General features: G+C 46.1%; 1 protein-coding gene and 1 long non-coding RNA gene across 2 annotated transcripts in view; one reads left to right on the forward strand and one right to left on the reverse strand.

The window, feature by feature from the left end:
• The window catches only part of LMBRD2 (LMBR1 domain containing 2), a 1,998,085-nt gene that overhangs the window by 1,585,124 nt on the left and 395,475 nt on the right, over positions 1-17,486 (reverse strand). The window lies entirely within an intron of this gene.
• LOC138511451 (uncharacterized) overlaps positions 1-17,486 on the forward strand; it is a 680,777-nt gene that overhangs the window by 3,824 nt on the left and 659,467 nt on the right. Inside the window, exon 2 of the long non-coding RNA XR_011280621.1 lies at positions 9,048-9,214. This is a non-coding gene — a long non-coding RNA (uncharacterized lncRNA). The remainder of the gene's footprint in view (positions 1-9,047; positions 9,215-17,486) is intronic.

The following is a 17,486-nucleotide window of genomic DNA, read 5'->3' on the forward strand; positions in this document are numbered from 1 at the left end:
GTTTGGCACTGTATGTGCTATGGGGGCGGGGTGGAGGTGTCATGCGTGTGCAATGAGGACCTGCATGTGTGCTGACCAGCTCTCTTACGGGCAGAAGAGGCCTTCGTTGTGCTGTGTAGCCTGAATATGCACAGTTTATGAGATGGGACCCAATGTGTGCCAAGAGGCCCCTGTGTGTGTGTGCTGAGACCCTTTTTGTGCTGAAGGGCCCCTTTATGTGCTGGCAGACCTTTGAATGTTGTGAGGAGATTCTGTGCATGCTGTGTGGCTCTTGTATTTCATGGGGCCCAATGTGTGCTTTGGGCCCCTCTAAGCATAGTTTCCCATTCGGTTCTATGTGATGGGTGAAAAAAGATCCATTGTGCTTAAATGTTTGTGCAACTGGAGTTGGAAAAAAGATCACCCTCCTTTCCCTGTTCTCCCACCCACCTATGCCACTTGCTAACACTCTGGGGGACACCACCAGCACCCACCAATATTTCACAGGCCTCCCCGCTTTCATTATCTGGGGGAACTATGTGGAACTCCCATGACTCATCCACCCTCTCCTTACCTGACCCCCCTCCACTTCCCAGACCATTCCCTGCCTACCTGCCTATTCCCTCCCATGTCGCCACTTACCACTGCAACGCTGTCCGGTCCTCTTTCGCGTCCTGGTATTGTTTTGCAGTATGGGGTAACGCCGCCCCATCTATGCGCCTCTACCAGTGTGGCAAGGGCCTATACCTGCCTGTATGAGTGGTGCTCCACTGTGTGCTGATGGGCCTGTAGTTGCTGAGGGGGGCTTGTATGTGCAGCGGCCTTTCATGTACCAAAGCACTCTTTAAAAGTGTTGATGAGTCCTGCATGCGCTGATGGACCCCATAAATGGACTGATCAACATGTTATGTGCCGAGGGGCCAACCCCCGCATGTGAATAAGGCCATGTATGGGGGGTGCATAGTGTGTGCTGAGTGGCCCCCGTGTGATCTGAGGGGCTCCTGTGTAATGCAGAGTCTCCTGTAGTGCTGATGGAACCTATATGTGTTGGGCAGTCCTTGTATGTGATTGGGCCCCCAGGAGGCCTTATATGCACTGTTTTGAGATGTGGGGCCACTACCTATGTGTTTGAAGGCCAGTATGTGCATTATAAAGCTCTGCCCGGGTCCTTTGGAGACTCGGTCAGATTGTCAGTACATATTTTGGCACAAGTGATGAGATACCTTTGAGAATGAGGTGCATTTGAGAATATGGTGACCTGCCCATTTCTCAAACTAATGCAAATAAAAAAGTGCATTATCTCAGTTGTTTTATTTGCATTAGTTTTTAAGAATCTTCCCTAGATGTACATCTTGTAACCCCTGTACTGAAAAAGAAGAGCAGCCGATCTGCGCTCTGAAAAGCACCTATATGTATATGTGTGGACTGCTTTTAAATTATAGACACACTGGGCCCTAATTCAATGAATGTTTTGCACTTTTCAGTGGTGCAAAGTTACTTTTCACTGGTGCAAAGTGACTTTGCAATGCCAAGAAAAACCCTGATTCACAGAACAGTGCAAAGTGTCTTTTTTCCGTGCAAAGTCACTTTGCACGGCAAAAAGACAGGGGTGAATCAGGGTGCTTGTTGGCAGTGCAAAGTCACTTTGCACCAGTGAAAAGTCCCTTTGCACTGTGCAAAAATGTCCATGAATCAGGCCCACTGTGTGTGTTCTGCAAAAATGGGAGCTCCTGTATCATGGGCATTGTAGAGCCTCTGTGTTATGAAACCCCTGAATTAGCCTTATGGGCACCCTCTATGTGCACAGTGACACCCCATAAGGTGTCTTACGACGCCCCTGCCCATACATGTACTCTTCATCCCTGATCATGATCCTCTCAAATGTATGTTGGGTCTTCCATTTAGGCCCTGTCTTCGATACCAATTTATCCTGACAATATTCGCCTGCAGTGAAACCCGCAAGCTCTTCATATTTAAAGATCCCACACTAGCAATACACCTCTCCCCTCCCCTGATTCTCTGTAGTCTGCCTCTGGGGTAGTGTGTGCCTATCCTTCCAGGTGACTTATCGCTCTGAGCCAGCCCCATGAGCCCCCACCCCTAACTTTAAAACAAAATAAAAATCACTTTAACTCTTGCTTCTGCCGAACCTATGTCTCGGATCAGTCTTGAATCAGTCTTGAATACAATAATGCTTTTCAATCGCTATTATTATCTGTGTGATTTAGCCAAATACACTTAGAAATAAGTGCGCTGACATAATGTCTCATCTATCAACCGCACACTGTTTTATGGACACTGCCTTTTTATTTTAGAAGCCCCAAGGTCACCTAGGGACCACGAGACGCCCCTTTGCGAGGTTCCTGTATGTGGATTTATCTGAAGCAAAGGACATGCGCATACTCGTTCTCCATCAATAGTGGAAGTGTAATTCAGGCCACTTGGACACCGTACATATGATTCGTTTTCTTATTTGCGAAAAATCCTACCACTTCTTTCTTTTAACATTATCAAGCGGCCTGGTCTCTTTTTTCCACCTTCAGTCCCATGTTCGGGCAGTAGTGCGCCTCGCTACTTCTGGCACCAATTAATCTCTTGCCGACGTCACCTGCTCCTGACAGGCTCTGAAGAAGGTCTCGCCCCCACACTGCCCCTGGCCTCGCATTCAACCTCCTGCTACTGATTAGCTTATAATTAGCACCGGGCTCATTCCTATGTGTGGTTCCACAGGGGAGATGTTTTGCTTTTTTTCACAGCTCGTTGGAGATTGCACAACAATGAACACTTACATTTAATTCACTACCTATCTTGCGGTGCAGTGGAGGCGGGGTCGATCAGAGGGAATCCAAAACACATCCTGATATATTTCTGTTTTTTTCGAAGATGGCAGGTGAGGTTGTGTTTTTAACAGCACTTTGTGGGAGTGTAAAAAGAAAATAAATATACCCTTCCTAGTGCTTGAATGCTTTTTCGAGAGCTATAGCTATCGACGCAAACGCAGCTGCCCACATCCAAGTTAGTCATTGTGTACACAGTAACTGACACAAGGAGGGCGTGTCTCTATCAGGATTGGGGCGACTTGTGTGCAGTCTATGTACACAACACAGCCCAAGCCTGTCACTGTCAGCGAGGCCCTCCGCCATCAACTTGGCGGCCACTTTGTAACTGTAATTCTGTAACCCACACATCTCTTTGTATTAAATCTCCATACAGTACCATTTGAAGCAGTGACGCATCTATTGTTCTTTTGCGCCAATATTAGGATTTTAGCCCCTAGAAATGTTCCCTGTCAGCAAGCAGGAAGCGTGCAAGGTTTGTCACCCAAGCGCAGCAACATGACGTGGCCAACAATTAGTGTGCAACTTCTGCTTACCCCCAAGGGCAGTCAGTCACTCACCTATGGCCCCGTCTGCAAGTTTAGGACTATAGCTCCTTGAAGTTCATGCAACGATCAACCTGAGGTCCAAGGGACATCAGTGCCGCAAGGCGGGATAGGAGTCTGAAGAGATCTCGACTTCCAAAGCAAATGCAGTTGCATTTCGTGGCAGTAACTCCGCCAGACGAGATAGTTCCTTCAGTTTCATAGTGCTTAGAAACTCAGGCAGCATTTAGTCTACAATCCAAAGTTTTCATCCGTAGTTGCATCTCTGGCAGCAGAAATGGGTGGCGGTCCCGTCCCTGGATACGACTACATGTTGCGAGACATGAAAAACTCATCCAGACGTGGTGCATTAGCCTGCTACCCACCAGGGCGGTGACACATCCATATAACGCCTTTTCCTGGCATGATGTAGATTGAATGAATTCCTACTTGAAGGACACCTGGGTGCTGCGAAGGGTGCTGGTGTTTGTGTATATGGATGTGTGTCTGTGATGCCGTAGTTATGGGGCTGTAACACAACCAGCTGAGTTGTGTGTGTGTGCACCAGGGGTAGAAGGACAGGGGTGCATTGCAGCAGTAGAGCACTATAGCAAACCTCGTGCTGAAGTAGGAGGGGGTTTTTATTACATATTATAATATCAACAAATGGATAAGCAAACAAACAGTAGTTCATAATAATGAAATATGTCTTATGAAGATGATCTCCTGTGCGAGTACATCCTTCTGCGCGCTCCACACACCACCAGATCTCATTGGATCTAGTGCCCCGCCATTGCGCTCACCACCTCACATGGGGGCTCAGGGTCCAAATCCTGCCATGTGGGTGGTTCCATCCGCTATGGCATCCAGAAAACCCATTACAAATCCGATTAAGGAGACCCCAGTGTAGAGTTGACTAGAAAAATCTTCTATCTTCTAAGTAACCACAAAACCTGCAAGCTCCCAGTGTGCCGCCCGGCCCTGTAGGCCTGCTCACCTGCACGGTGGCTGTTTGAGGGCAGAAACACCCTCTGCTTGTGGTGAAGTGTATGGGCTGGCTCGTCATGGCCTCAGCCCTTTCCTCACCTCTCACAGTCAGGGAGGTGTGATCTATCCCTGCATGAGGCTGCAGCCCTTCCCAAGTTACCAACCCTCACCCCACTATGCAAGAGCGAGGTCACTGAGCTATCCCATCCAGGCTCCTCCGCCAAAGTTAGCAAACTCACTTGGAGGTTCTGGATGTAGGCTGACATTCTGGCGGTGATTGTACACTGGCGCTCATGCACTCAGCCAGTGTCGGACCGGGGCATAAAATGGTCTTGACTGTTTGAGTAGTACCCAACGGGGAGGTTTTTGATAAAATGTGATGCAAATTGTGCATTTTAAGGACTATTTATTCAACACCACTAGTCAAAACTACTAGCTGTATGGTGAAGTAACTCCTGATATGATATGATATGGTATTTGTAACGCGCCTATACACAAGTGTTTCAAGGCGCGACGAGGCAGGGAGGGGGGTACAAGGGGAGACAGAAAACGATCCTACTAGGCCAGGTGTCATTCAGATCGCGCAAGTGCAGGGGTAGGGGAGGGGAAAAGGGGAAGGGGAGGGGGGGAAGTGCAGTACAAGGTAAGAGGCGTACGTAATAAATAAATAAATAGGGCCAGCTGGTGGCAAGTGTGAGGTAAGTGCAGAACAAGTGCTGGGGGAGGGGGGGCTGTAGGGATACAGAGACAGACCCGCAGTGCAAAGGGGTTCCAGGGCATCAGTGCAAGTGGAGAGTGGCAGGGCCCAGGACCGAGGCCGTTTAGAGTGGTCCAATTGCAGGATCAGTGCAGCTTCAGTGAAAATTAATTAGCCGCTCAGCAGGGGAGAGGGAGAGGGAGAGGGAAAGCAGAAGCAAAGAGGAAGGTTTTGAGGTGCTTCCGGAACCGGAGATGGTTCTCCTCAAGTTTCAGGGAGGCAGGAAGGCTGTTCTAGAGGGAGGCCCCTGCCGCGGAGAGAGATCTACCCCCAGCTCGTTGCTTCGAGAAGCGGCTAACCCTGAGGGAGTTGGAGGCGGATGAGCGAAGGGCTCAGGAAGGAAGATATTTGGGAAGAGAGAGTTGAAGGTATTTAGGACCCAGGCCCCAGAAGGCCTTGTGGACAATGCAGAGGGTTTTGAACTTTATCCTCGCAGCCACTGGGAGCCAGTGTAGAGATTTCAGTCCTGGAGAGATACGGTCCCTGGGCTTGAGGCCAAGGACAAGTCTCGCAGTTCTGTTCTGGATGAGTTGCAGAGGGCGGAGAGTGGAGGCAGGCAGATTAAGATAGAGGCTGTTACAGTAGTCCAGCTTCGAGAGAACCAGGGCTCGGGAGACAGTGAGCTTCTGGGGGAAGGAGAGGAAGGGAAGAATATCTCTGAGGAGGTGCAGCTGGTAGTGTGACCTCTTGGCGACGTCAGAAATATGAGGAGAGAAGGAGAGTGTGGAGTCGAAGATGACCCCAAGGTTTTTTGCCTTGCAGGTAGGAGCAGGGAGGGGGCCAAGGGAGGCAGGCCAGAGAGCTACAGGGAAGGAGGGAGTGGGAGTACCGATGAGTAGAATCTCAGTCTTACTGGCATTAAGGCAGAGGTCATTGGCGGCACACCATTCTTGGATAGCAGACAGACAGTCAGAGATGAGGGAAGGAGAGGGGGGAGGCTGAGGGTAGCCTGAAAATGAGCTGGGTATCGTCCGCATAGCACTGGAAATTAGGGCAGAGAGCGGCGATGCGGTGGGCAAGGAGTGCCAGATACTGGTTGAACAGCCAGGGAGAGAGATTAGATCCCTGAGGGACACCACAGGTGGAGAAAAAGATGTCGGAGAGGAAGGACCCCAGTTGGACCTGGGAGGGTCGATTTGAAAGGAAAGAGGTCAACCACGCCAGAGCCTGACCAGTGATACCCAGGTTTTCCCGGAGACGGTTGAGCAGGATGGCATGGTTGACAGTGTCAAAGGCAGAGGAGAGATCGAGCAGAATGAGAACACACGGAGTGTTGGAATCAAGGTTCAAGAGCAGGTCTTCACGGATGTTCAGGAGAGCAGTTTCCGTGCTTCTGGCAGCTCTGAAGCCAGATTGATGGTCATGAAGACTACCAACAGATTCAGCATGGAGGTTAAGCTGGGAGATGGCCAGTTTCTCCAGGAGCTTGCCCAGGAAGGGAGTGATGGAGATAGGGCGATAGTTAGCAGGGCAGGAGGGGTCGGAAGAGGGTTTCTTGAGAAGAGGGTGCACAAGGGAGTGCTTGAGGGGGGAAGGGAAGACTCCAGAGGCGAAGGAGTGGTTGCAAAAGTCAGCCAGGGCAGGAGCCAGGGAGTCGATGTGGTCCTTGATAGTTTTGGAGGAACAGGGGTGAACCTGTTTAGACGAGACTTTCATAGATCGGACTTGTCTGGAAACCTCGTCAGCAGAGAAAGGTGGAAAGGCAGAGAAAGAGGGAGGAGGGGTGACCGCAGAAGGGCCAGAGGAAGGGCCGGGTAGGGAGGGAGGGAGGTGAAAGGAGGAGAGCGAGGACAGGATGTCCTGAGTTTTAGAGATGAAGTGAGAGGCCAGTGCAGTGCAGAGGGCCTGGGAGGGGACAGGAGAGGTAGAGACTGCAACAGGGTTGGCCAGCTCCTTGCAGATTTTAAAGAGTTCGGCGGAGTTGTTTGATGCCGCAGAGATGCGAGCTTGGATAAGGGCTCTCTTCTTGGTGAGAACGGAGAGCCGGTACTGCCTTTGGAGCAGGCGGCAGGCCAGTTTGTCAGAGGATGAACATGAAGCACGCCATTTCCTCTCTGCAACCCTGCACTTGCGTTTTAGGGTGGCGAGATCCGAGTCGTACCAGGAGTTACATTTGGCTTTGGGCTTCAGGCGGATTCTCATGACGGGGGCAAGGAAATCAAGAGTAACAGATATAGCAGAGTGGAGCATGGAGAGGGCTGTGTCAGGGTGGGAGTCAGCCGAAGGGGCAGGGGGGGACGAGAAGGTAGCAGCGAAAGCCTCAACTGACACACGCTTCATGGGTCGGATGACCGAGAAGGTGGGTGGCAGTGATGAGGGTGGCTTTACCTGTGGGGTAGGCAGGGTGAGGTGGGAGGATAGGAGAAAGTGATCACTCCAGGAGAAAGGAGTGGAGAGAGGGACGGAGAGGGGAAGGTCAGAAGAGATCAGAGCATCAAGAGTGTGCCCAGCAGAGTGAGTAGGCCCAGACGGGAGAATAGAGAGTGAGAGAGAGTCGCAGAGGTCACGAAAGAGACCAGTGGGGGGGCAGGAGGCATCAAGGTGGATGTTAAAGTCGCCAAGAAAGAGGAGTTGAGTGGTTGAGGACAGGAGTGCGGAGGAGAGGTCAGCCCACTCAGAGAGGAAGGAGGAAATTTGACCAGGTGGCCGATAGATAGTAGCAACGGTAAGGGAATGGCTAGGAGAGAGAGAGAGTCGGCAGACAAGGCATTCAAAAGAGGAGTAGGTCTGCGTAGGAGTGACAGTGGCAGGAATCCACTCAGGGAAGATAAGGGCAACACCACCCCCTGCACGGTTGGGCCTGGGCACGGAGAGGATCTTGTATCCGTCAGGTAGGAGTGTGTCAAAGCTGGTGGCAGAGCTGGATGTGAACCATGTCTCAGTGAGACAAAGGACGTCGAGGTCTAGTTCCTCAAGAAGGTGACAGATATTGGAGGAGTGCTTGATGGCAGAGCGAGTGTTTAGTGTGGCAATGTGGAGAAGGCTGCCATCCTTGAAGATCTTCCGGGGAGGGGTACAGATCAGAGGTACTCCCTGCGGAGGTATTGAAGGAGGTGAAGAAGAAGGAGCACGAGCACGAGGTGAAGAAGGAGCACGAGAGGGGGCAGGGAGGGAGGGTAGAGGCAAGGTAGCCAAGGATAGAGGAGGGGGGACAGCAGGAGAGGAAGTTGATGAGGAGTGGGAAGCGTCTATCGAAGAGGTGAAGGTTGGCCTGAGGGCCTTGGACCAAGACGGTCCCGTTAGCGTAGACATTAATGATGGCCTTAGAGGAGCGGAAGGGGGCCAAGAGGACATCCCAACGGGTGCCACCATTAATGGGAGAGGAGGAGAAAGGAGAGAGCACAGAGACCATATGAAGGGTCCATAGGTCAGGCGAAGGCACGAAAAAGAGGATGTCAGTGAGAGTTTCCTTAGAGCAGGCATTAGTGTAGGTGTCAGCGATAGGGAGGCCTGGGTTGGAGACCAGTATGTCCTTTTTAAACTTTTTCCTACCAGATTTAGTGAGGAGAGCAGGATAGTCAATGGAGAAGCAGTTAGAGAAGATAGGCGAGACGGAGAGCACCATGGAGTAAGGAGGGAGGGAGGTGGGGGGGGGAGACAGACGAAACGAGAGCACGCAGACCGGAAGTGAGCGGCAAGCACAGTGACCCACTTTTGACCCACTTTTACCAAACTAGGAAGTTGGTAGGCATAGGCCAAATGTTGTAACGACAAACAGCACTGCAGTGGACGTCCCACTAATTCTGCACTGCATCAGGTGCCCCTATAGCACAGGCTTGAACCACTCATCGCAGTCAACTCTTCCAGGCACTGCATGAGAGAGCGTATGGTTTTTATCGTTGTTTGTGCACAGCCGAAAAGTGTGTTGCAGAGTGTGTGTGAACTGTGACATCATGTATACAATGTTTTATAGGGGGTTGGACCAGTGAACCTTCATTCATTTTCTTTTTAATTTCTTCGCAGGATTTCGTGCAACCATGATTGTCTCCTCCCCAGCGCTTCTCGTTCATGGTTGATGCCCGTAGCCCGAGGTCTGAGGTAACTGCTGGTGACGCCATTTTCTGATCACGTGCCTGTGTCACAACAGCTCAAACACAGATTGCGGTGTACACCGGTGAACATTTCTGACCGTAAGCCTTTGCATTTTTCAAACATACCTTGCACGTTACCAATCACATTACGCTCCCAATTGTTGTCATTTATATTGAATCCTAGCATAACCATGGGTGGGTGTTTTTTCTTTGGAAAGCAAAGCCCAATATTGCCTTTCAAAATTGCGATGTTGCTCTATAATCATCAAGGCAAGCAGCACAAAAATGTGCTAATTGACAGCATCATGTGTGTGTAGGATCTGACAGTAGACATGGGGAAAATCATTTGCAGAGAAGTTTAAAGTTACGTTTTACATTCCCTTTATATAAGTAGCATTTTTAACTGTATGTGCCCACAACATTGCATCCATGCAATTTACATCATGCTTGCTAACTTGCATATACGTTAGACCTGGTTATGATATGATGATATGATATGTTATTTATAACACGCTTAATACCCAGAGGTTTCTAAGCACGGACCCGAGGATCGAACCTGTGTTGCTCCGTGTCGTCTTGTTTCCAAGGCGAGCACGTTGCCGCTGAGCTATCCTCCTCTTTGTAAATGTCCTGACCAGCCATTTTTGACATTAATATAAAGATGTAACTCATCGTGCAGGCAAACCCATAGCTTTGTTAGGAGGTCCCATAGGAGTTGCAATAATGCGATGAAATGAAGGGAAAATAGAGAGGGGGGATAAGTGGGTGGATGGATATTTGGGTAAGTTAGTGGGTACATGAATGAGTGTGTAACTGTCTGAGCGCTGTGAAGGCACAATGAAGTAAGACACAGACAACAGATTTAGCTTTCTAATCTCAAGCTTTATTTTTACTTCAAAGTGAGTTGGAGTTAGGCCTAACTTGCCGCATACGAAGTTGGGATTTCCCTACCTAAAGAAAACTAAGGATAGTCTGTGTCAGTATGTCCAAATCAAGACTGTCCAAAACCTGTACTTGCCCTTACAACTTACAAGTTTCGAGCTTTGTCCAGCTTTTGGCTTGAACTCAGCTTTCCCTTACCCAAATTCAGAACAGTATATGCACGAAGCCCAGCCAGGACAGTTGTCCCGAGTGACTGACCAATAGCAGACTTGATTGTAATACTTGTTTTGTTAAAAGTAACCAAAACATGGAAGCTTTTTGATTACACAAATGTTCTTTTATCTTGGAAGATTTCAGCATGAATAAAAAAGTAGATGATGACGGGAAAAGAAAACAAGTTAAAGGAGGAGCTGAGAAAAAGCGTGGGAAGAAAAAGAAGAAATTAGAAAAAGAGGCCAGCCAATATCAAAAAGTAAGTGACATGTTTATGTCAACAAAACGTGTCCATCCTCAGGAAAATCCTAGACCAGAAAGCAGCTGTTCTGCCACAATTACCAATGACACTGAACCTGGAGGTACAGGACAGAGTGATGAAAGAACTGAAATAGAGGCTTCAACTTTTGAAGGTTCCATAGACGTACAAGCTGAGGAAGTAGAGCGTGACAATGTTGATGTACTGGCTGATGCTGAGTCAGCTGAAAATGTTGAGGAGAAACAGTGGTTTGTCAGGCCATCATCAGAAACCCTACTTGCCTTTTTAAAATTCCATCCATGTCAACCAGAAGACCTTCCAATTCATTTCAATACAAAAAAATTATATCAACATAAAGATGGGGAATGGCGGCAGTGGTTGATTTATTCATGCAAGGCTAGAGCTTTTTTCTGCATGGTGTGTCTTGCGTTTAGCAGAAACACAGACAGAAGTGCTTTCATTGAAAGATGCATTGATGAAAAGCATATGTATCAAAGAATTGATGAGCATGAACGAAGCAACCTACACAACAATAGTTCGACCTCTTTCTTTATGAGATCAAAGAATGCTGATATTTTTAGCTGTCTCTTTCAAAAACAAAAAACTGCAAAACAAGAGGAAGTGAAAAGGAAACGGGCCATTCTGGAGCGTGTGGTGGAAACAATTAAACTGATTGGCAAAAGAGGTCTCAGCTATCGGGCAACAATTGAAGCAGCCCATACCTTAGAAGATGAAAGTTTGGATCATGGCAATTTTCTGGAAATTCTTCTTCTTCTGAACAAATTTGATCCTTTACTAAAAAGTCACCTTGAAGAAGTCGGAAAACTTAGTAAAAACCGACATGACCGTGTAAAGGGTAGTAAAGGGCGTGGCAGCCCGGTTACACTGATTTCAAAAACTACTGTTAACAACATCATTGATATTATTTCATCATTATTGAAAAAAGGAATTGCTGAAGAAATCAGAGAAGCTAGAATGTTCTCAATACAGCTGGATACAACTCAGGACATAAATGCTTTAGATCAGTGCTCTATTGTAATTAGATACATTATGGATGTTGTTCATGAGCGTCTTATATCTCTAGTAAACTGTGCATCAACCATTGGGAAAGCTATGTGTGATCTGGTCTGTAATGTTCTGCAGTCAATGGATATTGATGTATCAAACTGTGTTGGTAATTCAACAGATGGAGCCTCCAACATTCAAGGGCAGTACAATGGCTTTACAAAATGGCTGAGCAGCAAAGCCCCAGGCCAAATGCATGTGTGGTGCTATGCACATGTACTTAATCTAGTAATGTTGGATGTCACAAAAGTGGCTATACCTGCAATATCGCCGTTTGGCCTGTTGAATTCATGTGGTGTATTTATTCGTAAATCATACCTCCGCATGAACGTGTGGCGTGACAAATGCCAACCGGATAGACTTCGTTCAATATCTGTAATTGGGGAAACAAGATGGTGGGCAAAAGATATAATGACCCAAGTCGCGCAATGTTTGTTGATGTTGTAGAAATGATGCTGGAGTTAGCCAGATCTGATCGCTTCAATGAAGATACTAGGTACAAGGCTGAAGCATATGCAAAGTCACTCATTTCATTCCGTACTGTTTTGACTGCTCAGATGTATCTATATATTTTTAAAAATACCACTCCTTTATCTCTGTACTTACAAACACAAGGTTTGAATGTGCTACAGGCATATTGAATGGTAAATGAAACTATAGAAAAACTACAGACACAGGGTCGTAATTTTAGTGATATAATGGATGCAACAGGAAGTTCATAACTTGGCCAAATGACAAGCTGGAGGAAAGGGAATGTGAAGTTGTAGTCGAAGAAGACTTCCCAGTACCTCGAGTATGTCGAAAGAAGGTGATGCCTGGTGAAGCTGCAGGGGATGAACCTATCGTGTTACCCAGTGATAAATCCCGACTTGAAGTGTACAATATTGTAATGGACAAAATCATTACAAGTCTGCAGAGCCGGTTCACTACCCATGGTCTGCTCTTTGCAGAGTTAGCATGTTTGGACCCCAGAAACTTTCAGGAGATCCTGCAGAACCTTCCGAGTAATGCCCTGGCTCGACTAAGCAGCTTGCTGACACGATGTGATTCAGAAGCATCCACTGAAACATTGCAGACTGAACTGCTTGATTTTGCATCAAAGTGGAACAGACTCAAAATGTCTCTTGATAAAGAATATGAATTGTACGCACAAGAAGATGAAGCCCATTTTCATCTCATTTTTCAAACTGAAGAAGGTGACGATCCTGAGGACAGAGACAAAAGTACAACATGCAAAATGTGCAAGAATTGTACAGCATGTTGCTATACTGTGCTACGAAGATTCAAAATGTACAGCAGAGCCTATAGATCACTTTCTAATGCCTACAAGCTTACGCTGACATTGTCCTGCTCTCAGGTGGCACGTGAAAGGTCATTGTCAAAGGTCAAGTGCATCTTGAACAGACTTTGCAGTTCCCTTACTCAGCCTCATTTGGAAGCCTTCATGCTTATGTCAGTTGAAAAAGATGCTTTGATGACACTTAATGATGAAATCATTCATCATCTGGCCTCCAAAAGTAGCTCGTTACAAAGATTGTTAATTATTTAATATAGGCTTCTATACAGTTCTACAGCTTTGCAGGATTTACATTATTCAATACTGTATGCATAACATGCTGAATGCAATATCTTACTATACCTCAGTTGGAAGCCTTTATGCACATTCCTTAAACAAAATGATGCTCAATGTTTTGCCTTACAAAAGGCAGCTTGTTACAAGGGATGTTCATTATTTTATATTTATTATTTAATATTAGCTGCTCCACAGGTCTACAGTTTTCATGGATGTGTGGTATTTATATAAGTTCAATTTAATTATCTTTCAAAATCTCAGTTGGAAGCCTTTATGCTGATGGTAAGGGAGAAGTGATGCTTTTAGTCACTTGGCAGTGATATCACCATTGGTCTGTTTGCTTTGAAGTTAGAATGTCACAAATAATATATTGAATATTTATTATTTATTATTAGCCATTTTACAGTTCTAGAGTTTTCACAGATTTCTATTGAATATTTAATAATAATTATTAGCTGTTTTACAATTCTAGAGTTTTCACAGCTTCTGTTACTTAATAAAAACATTTGTTACAGTCCATTTGTTATTTGATATGTTTATGTTTATTGAGACTGATATTGCACTCGTGGTTTGTCCATCTATCATTGAAGATATACTTTATGAGATCATGAACTTACTTAAAACATGAATTTTTAAAATCCATATATGATTATAACATGGTTTAAATGTACTAATTTGGACTAATTTTTATTTAAAATCTTCTTGGGGGATACTCGCAATCCCCTCATAGAAGGGTTGGGCTCACGCGCTATGCACGCTCCTTCGACGAAATATGGGGCCACTTTGAAAAAAAAATCCAGGGCCTCTTTTGGTTCCCAGTCCAGCCCTGCTCCTGTTCGGATAGTATGTGTCCAGTAAATTGTTTTTTAGAATGTGTTGGCTGTTGGGATCATTTCTGGCAATTGTTTCTATGTCCTCATATGATTTCAGCACTCTTTTTCTAGATTTTGCAGGACCAAGACTTAACCATACTATGTTGTCTGATTTTCCATACAAAGCAGTACCGGTTAAACAATCTGCTGCTTCATAGGCGCCACATTCTCTATGAGAGTGCATTTTTATGACTAGGCTGTACAATTTCTGTGATAATGTTTTGTCTGATGCTAGGTCATCCCAGAGGTCTTGAAGCTCTGTTTTTTCTGCTTTTGTTAAGTAGGATGTAACATATTGTGCAACAGCAGTTGAATTGTCTGCCATGTACTGCACATCTACGTTTGCATTCCATAGGAGGGCATTGATTGCATTGTAATCATTGATATATTTTGATTCTTCCCTTCTTTTTAAGTAATACGTGTTCTTAGGTGATTTACCTTTAACACTATGTCGAACTGAAGACATGAAGTTGTTTAAATCACCTGTTTCTGTAACTGGTCTAGGGAAACCAAAGCAGCATTTGGTGTAGTATTTACCTTTGTTTTTGTATTTGGGGCAACAATATTTGCCACATTTGTGTCTTTGAAATTATAAAATCTGCCCATGCAGCACACTATGTGTCTGTTGTGAAGGGATTTCACAAGTGGCATATTTTTGGATAAACTGCAAAAAAGTGCTATCACTGTTGTGACCAAATTTTGGTGCACCTTTGATCCATAACAGCATGTGAATATGTGGTTCTCCTCTCGCTTGATATTCTTTTCTCCAAAAGAAGTGTTGCACTTCTCCAAGGGGAGAAACAGTTTTATTGCAAATAAAGTGTAGCATGGCAATGAAACGATGATGGAAATATCTTGACACATTAACTGGATCTAGAGAGCAAAGTACTCCAGGTGTTAATACATCTATGTTGTTTTTGTTGCTGTTTGCTATGCGTAGGAACTCATGCAAATCTTCCCATGCATATTCTGCACAACTTAGCGTAACAAACCAAATCGGTGGTCCAAGGTTTCTGATCATACAACGCACGTCTCCGTGCCGTCGGTACCAGTATTCCTTTGTACCAGGCATGTTTGCAAACAAATTTGTTATACTTGATTGTACAACCTCATCTTTTTCCTGTACTTTTTTTATTAACTGAGTAGCTGACATATTTTGAAAGTGGGTTCCAGATTTCAAAATGTCTGCAACTCCATAACATAGTGTTGCTAATTCACTTTCATAGAGTAGGTGGAATATGTATTCCACATTTTGTCTAAATCTGGGATCTTGCAAATACATTCACAATGAGCGGTATTCTGATGCCCCAATCTGAGTGGGCCTATCATCGTATCTTCCACCTTTGCCAGTAGGAAATAGCAGTGGAAAAGCACGTGCTTCTATACTTTTATTCCCATATACTCATTAGTGACCCTTTGGTTTGTCGCATTTGGTAAGTTTCTAGTGCATCATCTATGCTTTCATTGGAATGCAATGGATTCTTGTGTGTAATGGTCAAAAAGAACAAGTTCCTTCTTACCTTGTAACGTTCTTTCGATGGGATGTTCCTCCGACGTATTCCTTATCTTTGATAATTCTTCTCCAGCTTGCTGGCCTCGGAAATTATTTCTCTGTAGAGGGCGCTGCGCGTTAACGTCCGCCGAGTCGATGTCCCTCGACAGCCACCGTATCGGCGCCGACGTCACCATGCCCATAAATAGCCACGCACGGCGTCCGTTGCTCAGTTCCGTTTTGTAGAATAAGATAAGTCATGCCTGAATTGGTTATTGACCTTGAAGGAACGTAAGATGCAACCACAAGGGAAGTATTACTGCGGGGATGGATGGGAGGGATGATAAGGAATACGTCGGAGGAACATCCCATCGAAAGAACGTTACAACGTAAGAAGTAACTTGTTCTTCGAAGGGATTGTGTCCTCCGACGTATTCCTTATCTTTGATAGACTCCCATAGCAGTGGCATGTAATTTGAGGTGGGAGTAATAATGTCAAATATCCCTTTTAGGAATGAACCGAATGTAATATGGCTTTGCCAAATCTGGTCTCTTGACTAGTGGAGGAATCCAGGTTGTAAAATGTTGTGAATGTATGTGCGGACGACCATGTCTCCGCACAGCCGTACATATGTCTCGGACAGGTACCCCTCTTTGAAGGGCCGAAGAGGCTGCGATACCCCTGGTTGAATGAGCCCTAAGATTTTGGGGTGGCTCTTTCCCTGCCAGTTTGTAACATTCCAGAATGGCCAAAATAATCCACCAGGAAATGGTTTGTTTTGTTATGGGTATCCCAACTTGTGACCGGAGTATCCTACAAACAGTTGGTCTGCTTGCCTAATCCTAGCCAGTCTGGTGAGGTAAAAGCTCAGAGCTCGCCTTGGGTCCACCCTATGTAGCCTTTCTTCCTCTTTCCCTGGATGGGGAGGAGGGTAGAAAGAGGGCAAGGTAATTTTTTGAGTGCTATGAAATTCAGAAACCACCTTTGGGAGGAAATTAGGCTTCACCTGTAGGACAACTTTGTCCTTATGGAAAATTGTATGGGGGGTTTACAAGAGAGCTTGTAATTCGCTCACCCTCCTAGCAGATGTTAGTGCTACCAATAGGACAGTTATAAGAGTGAGAAATCTCAGCGAACAAGAGTGGAGTGGTTCGAATGGAGTACCCATTAGGAAGTGTAAGACCAAATTTAAGTCCCATAAGGGAACTTGGAATGGTCTTGGAGGATAAACATTAGTTAATCCCTTGAGAAATTGTATTACTAGAGGTAGTTTAAAATACGATGGTTCCTCCGCAGTGCGCTTGATGATTGAAAGCGCTGCGAGATAGCCTTTTACAGTGCCAACTTGAAGGCCTGAGTTTGCCAAGTAGAGTAGAAACGATAACAGCGTTGGTGTACCACATGAAAAAGGTTCGATATTCCCTTCTCTACACCAGCTGCAAAATTTGTTCCAACGGAAGCGGTATAAAGACTTTGTTGCTGGCCTTCTGGCCGAAAGCAAAACCTCCATGACGTCATCAAGGAGGTCCCAATCCTTGTACCTCACCCTTTCAGAAGCCAAGCGTGACGGTTGAGGGTTCTGATGTCTGGATGGAGAACCTGACCTCCCTTCTGTGAGAGAAGATTCTCTTTGAGTGGAAGACGGATTGGAGGACAGATGGACATATGTATAAGGTCCGGGTACCACGTTCTCCTGGCTCAGTCCGGGGCAATTAGGATCATGGTTTTCTGGAATCTTCTCAACCTCCTGATCATTTGAGGAATAACAGGGACTGGTGGAAACACGTAAAGGAGTGGGAACTCATAGTCCACTACGAACGCGTCCCCTAGAGCTGTCGGGGGAAATTCCCTTGAACAGAACAGATCACACTTCCTGTTGGTGCTGGTGGCGAACAGATCCACCTGAGGGGTTCCCCAAAGGGCGAAGATCTCTTGAAGGACTTCCTGAGCTAGCTCCCACTCGTGGGAGACTGCTCTGCCTCCTCAGAGCGTCCGCTGACAAGTTCTTCTCTCC

The sequence above is a fragment of the Ambystoma mexicanum genome, chromosome 6p, assembly GCF_040938575.1.
Source record: "Ambystoma mexicanum isolate Mex_15411 chromosome 6p, UKY_AmexF1_1, whole genome shotgun sequence".
Lineage (NCBI taxonomy): Eukaryota > Metazoa > Chordata > Amphibia > Caudata > Ambystomatidae > Ambystoma > Ambystoma mexicanum.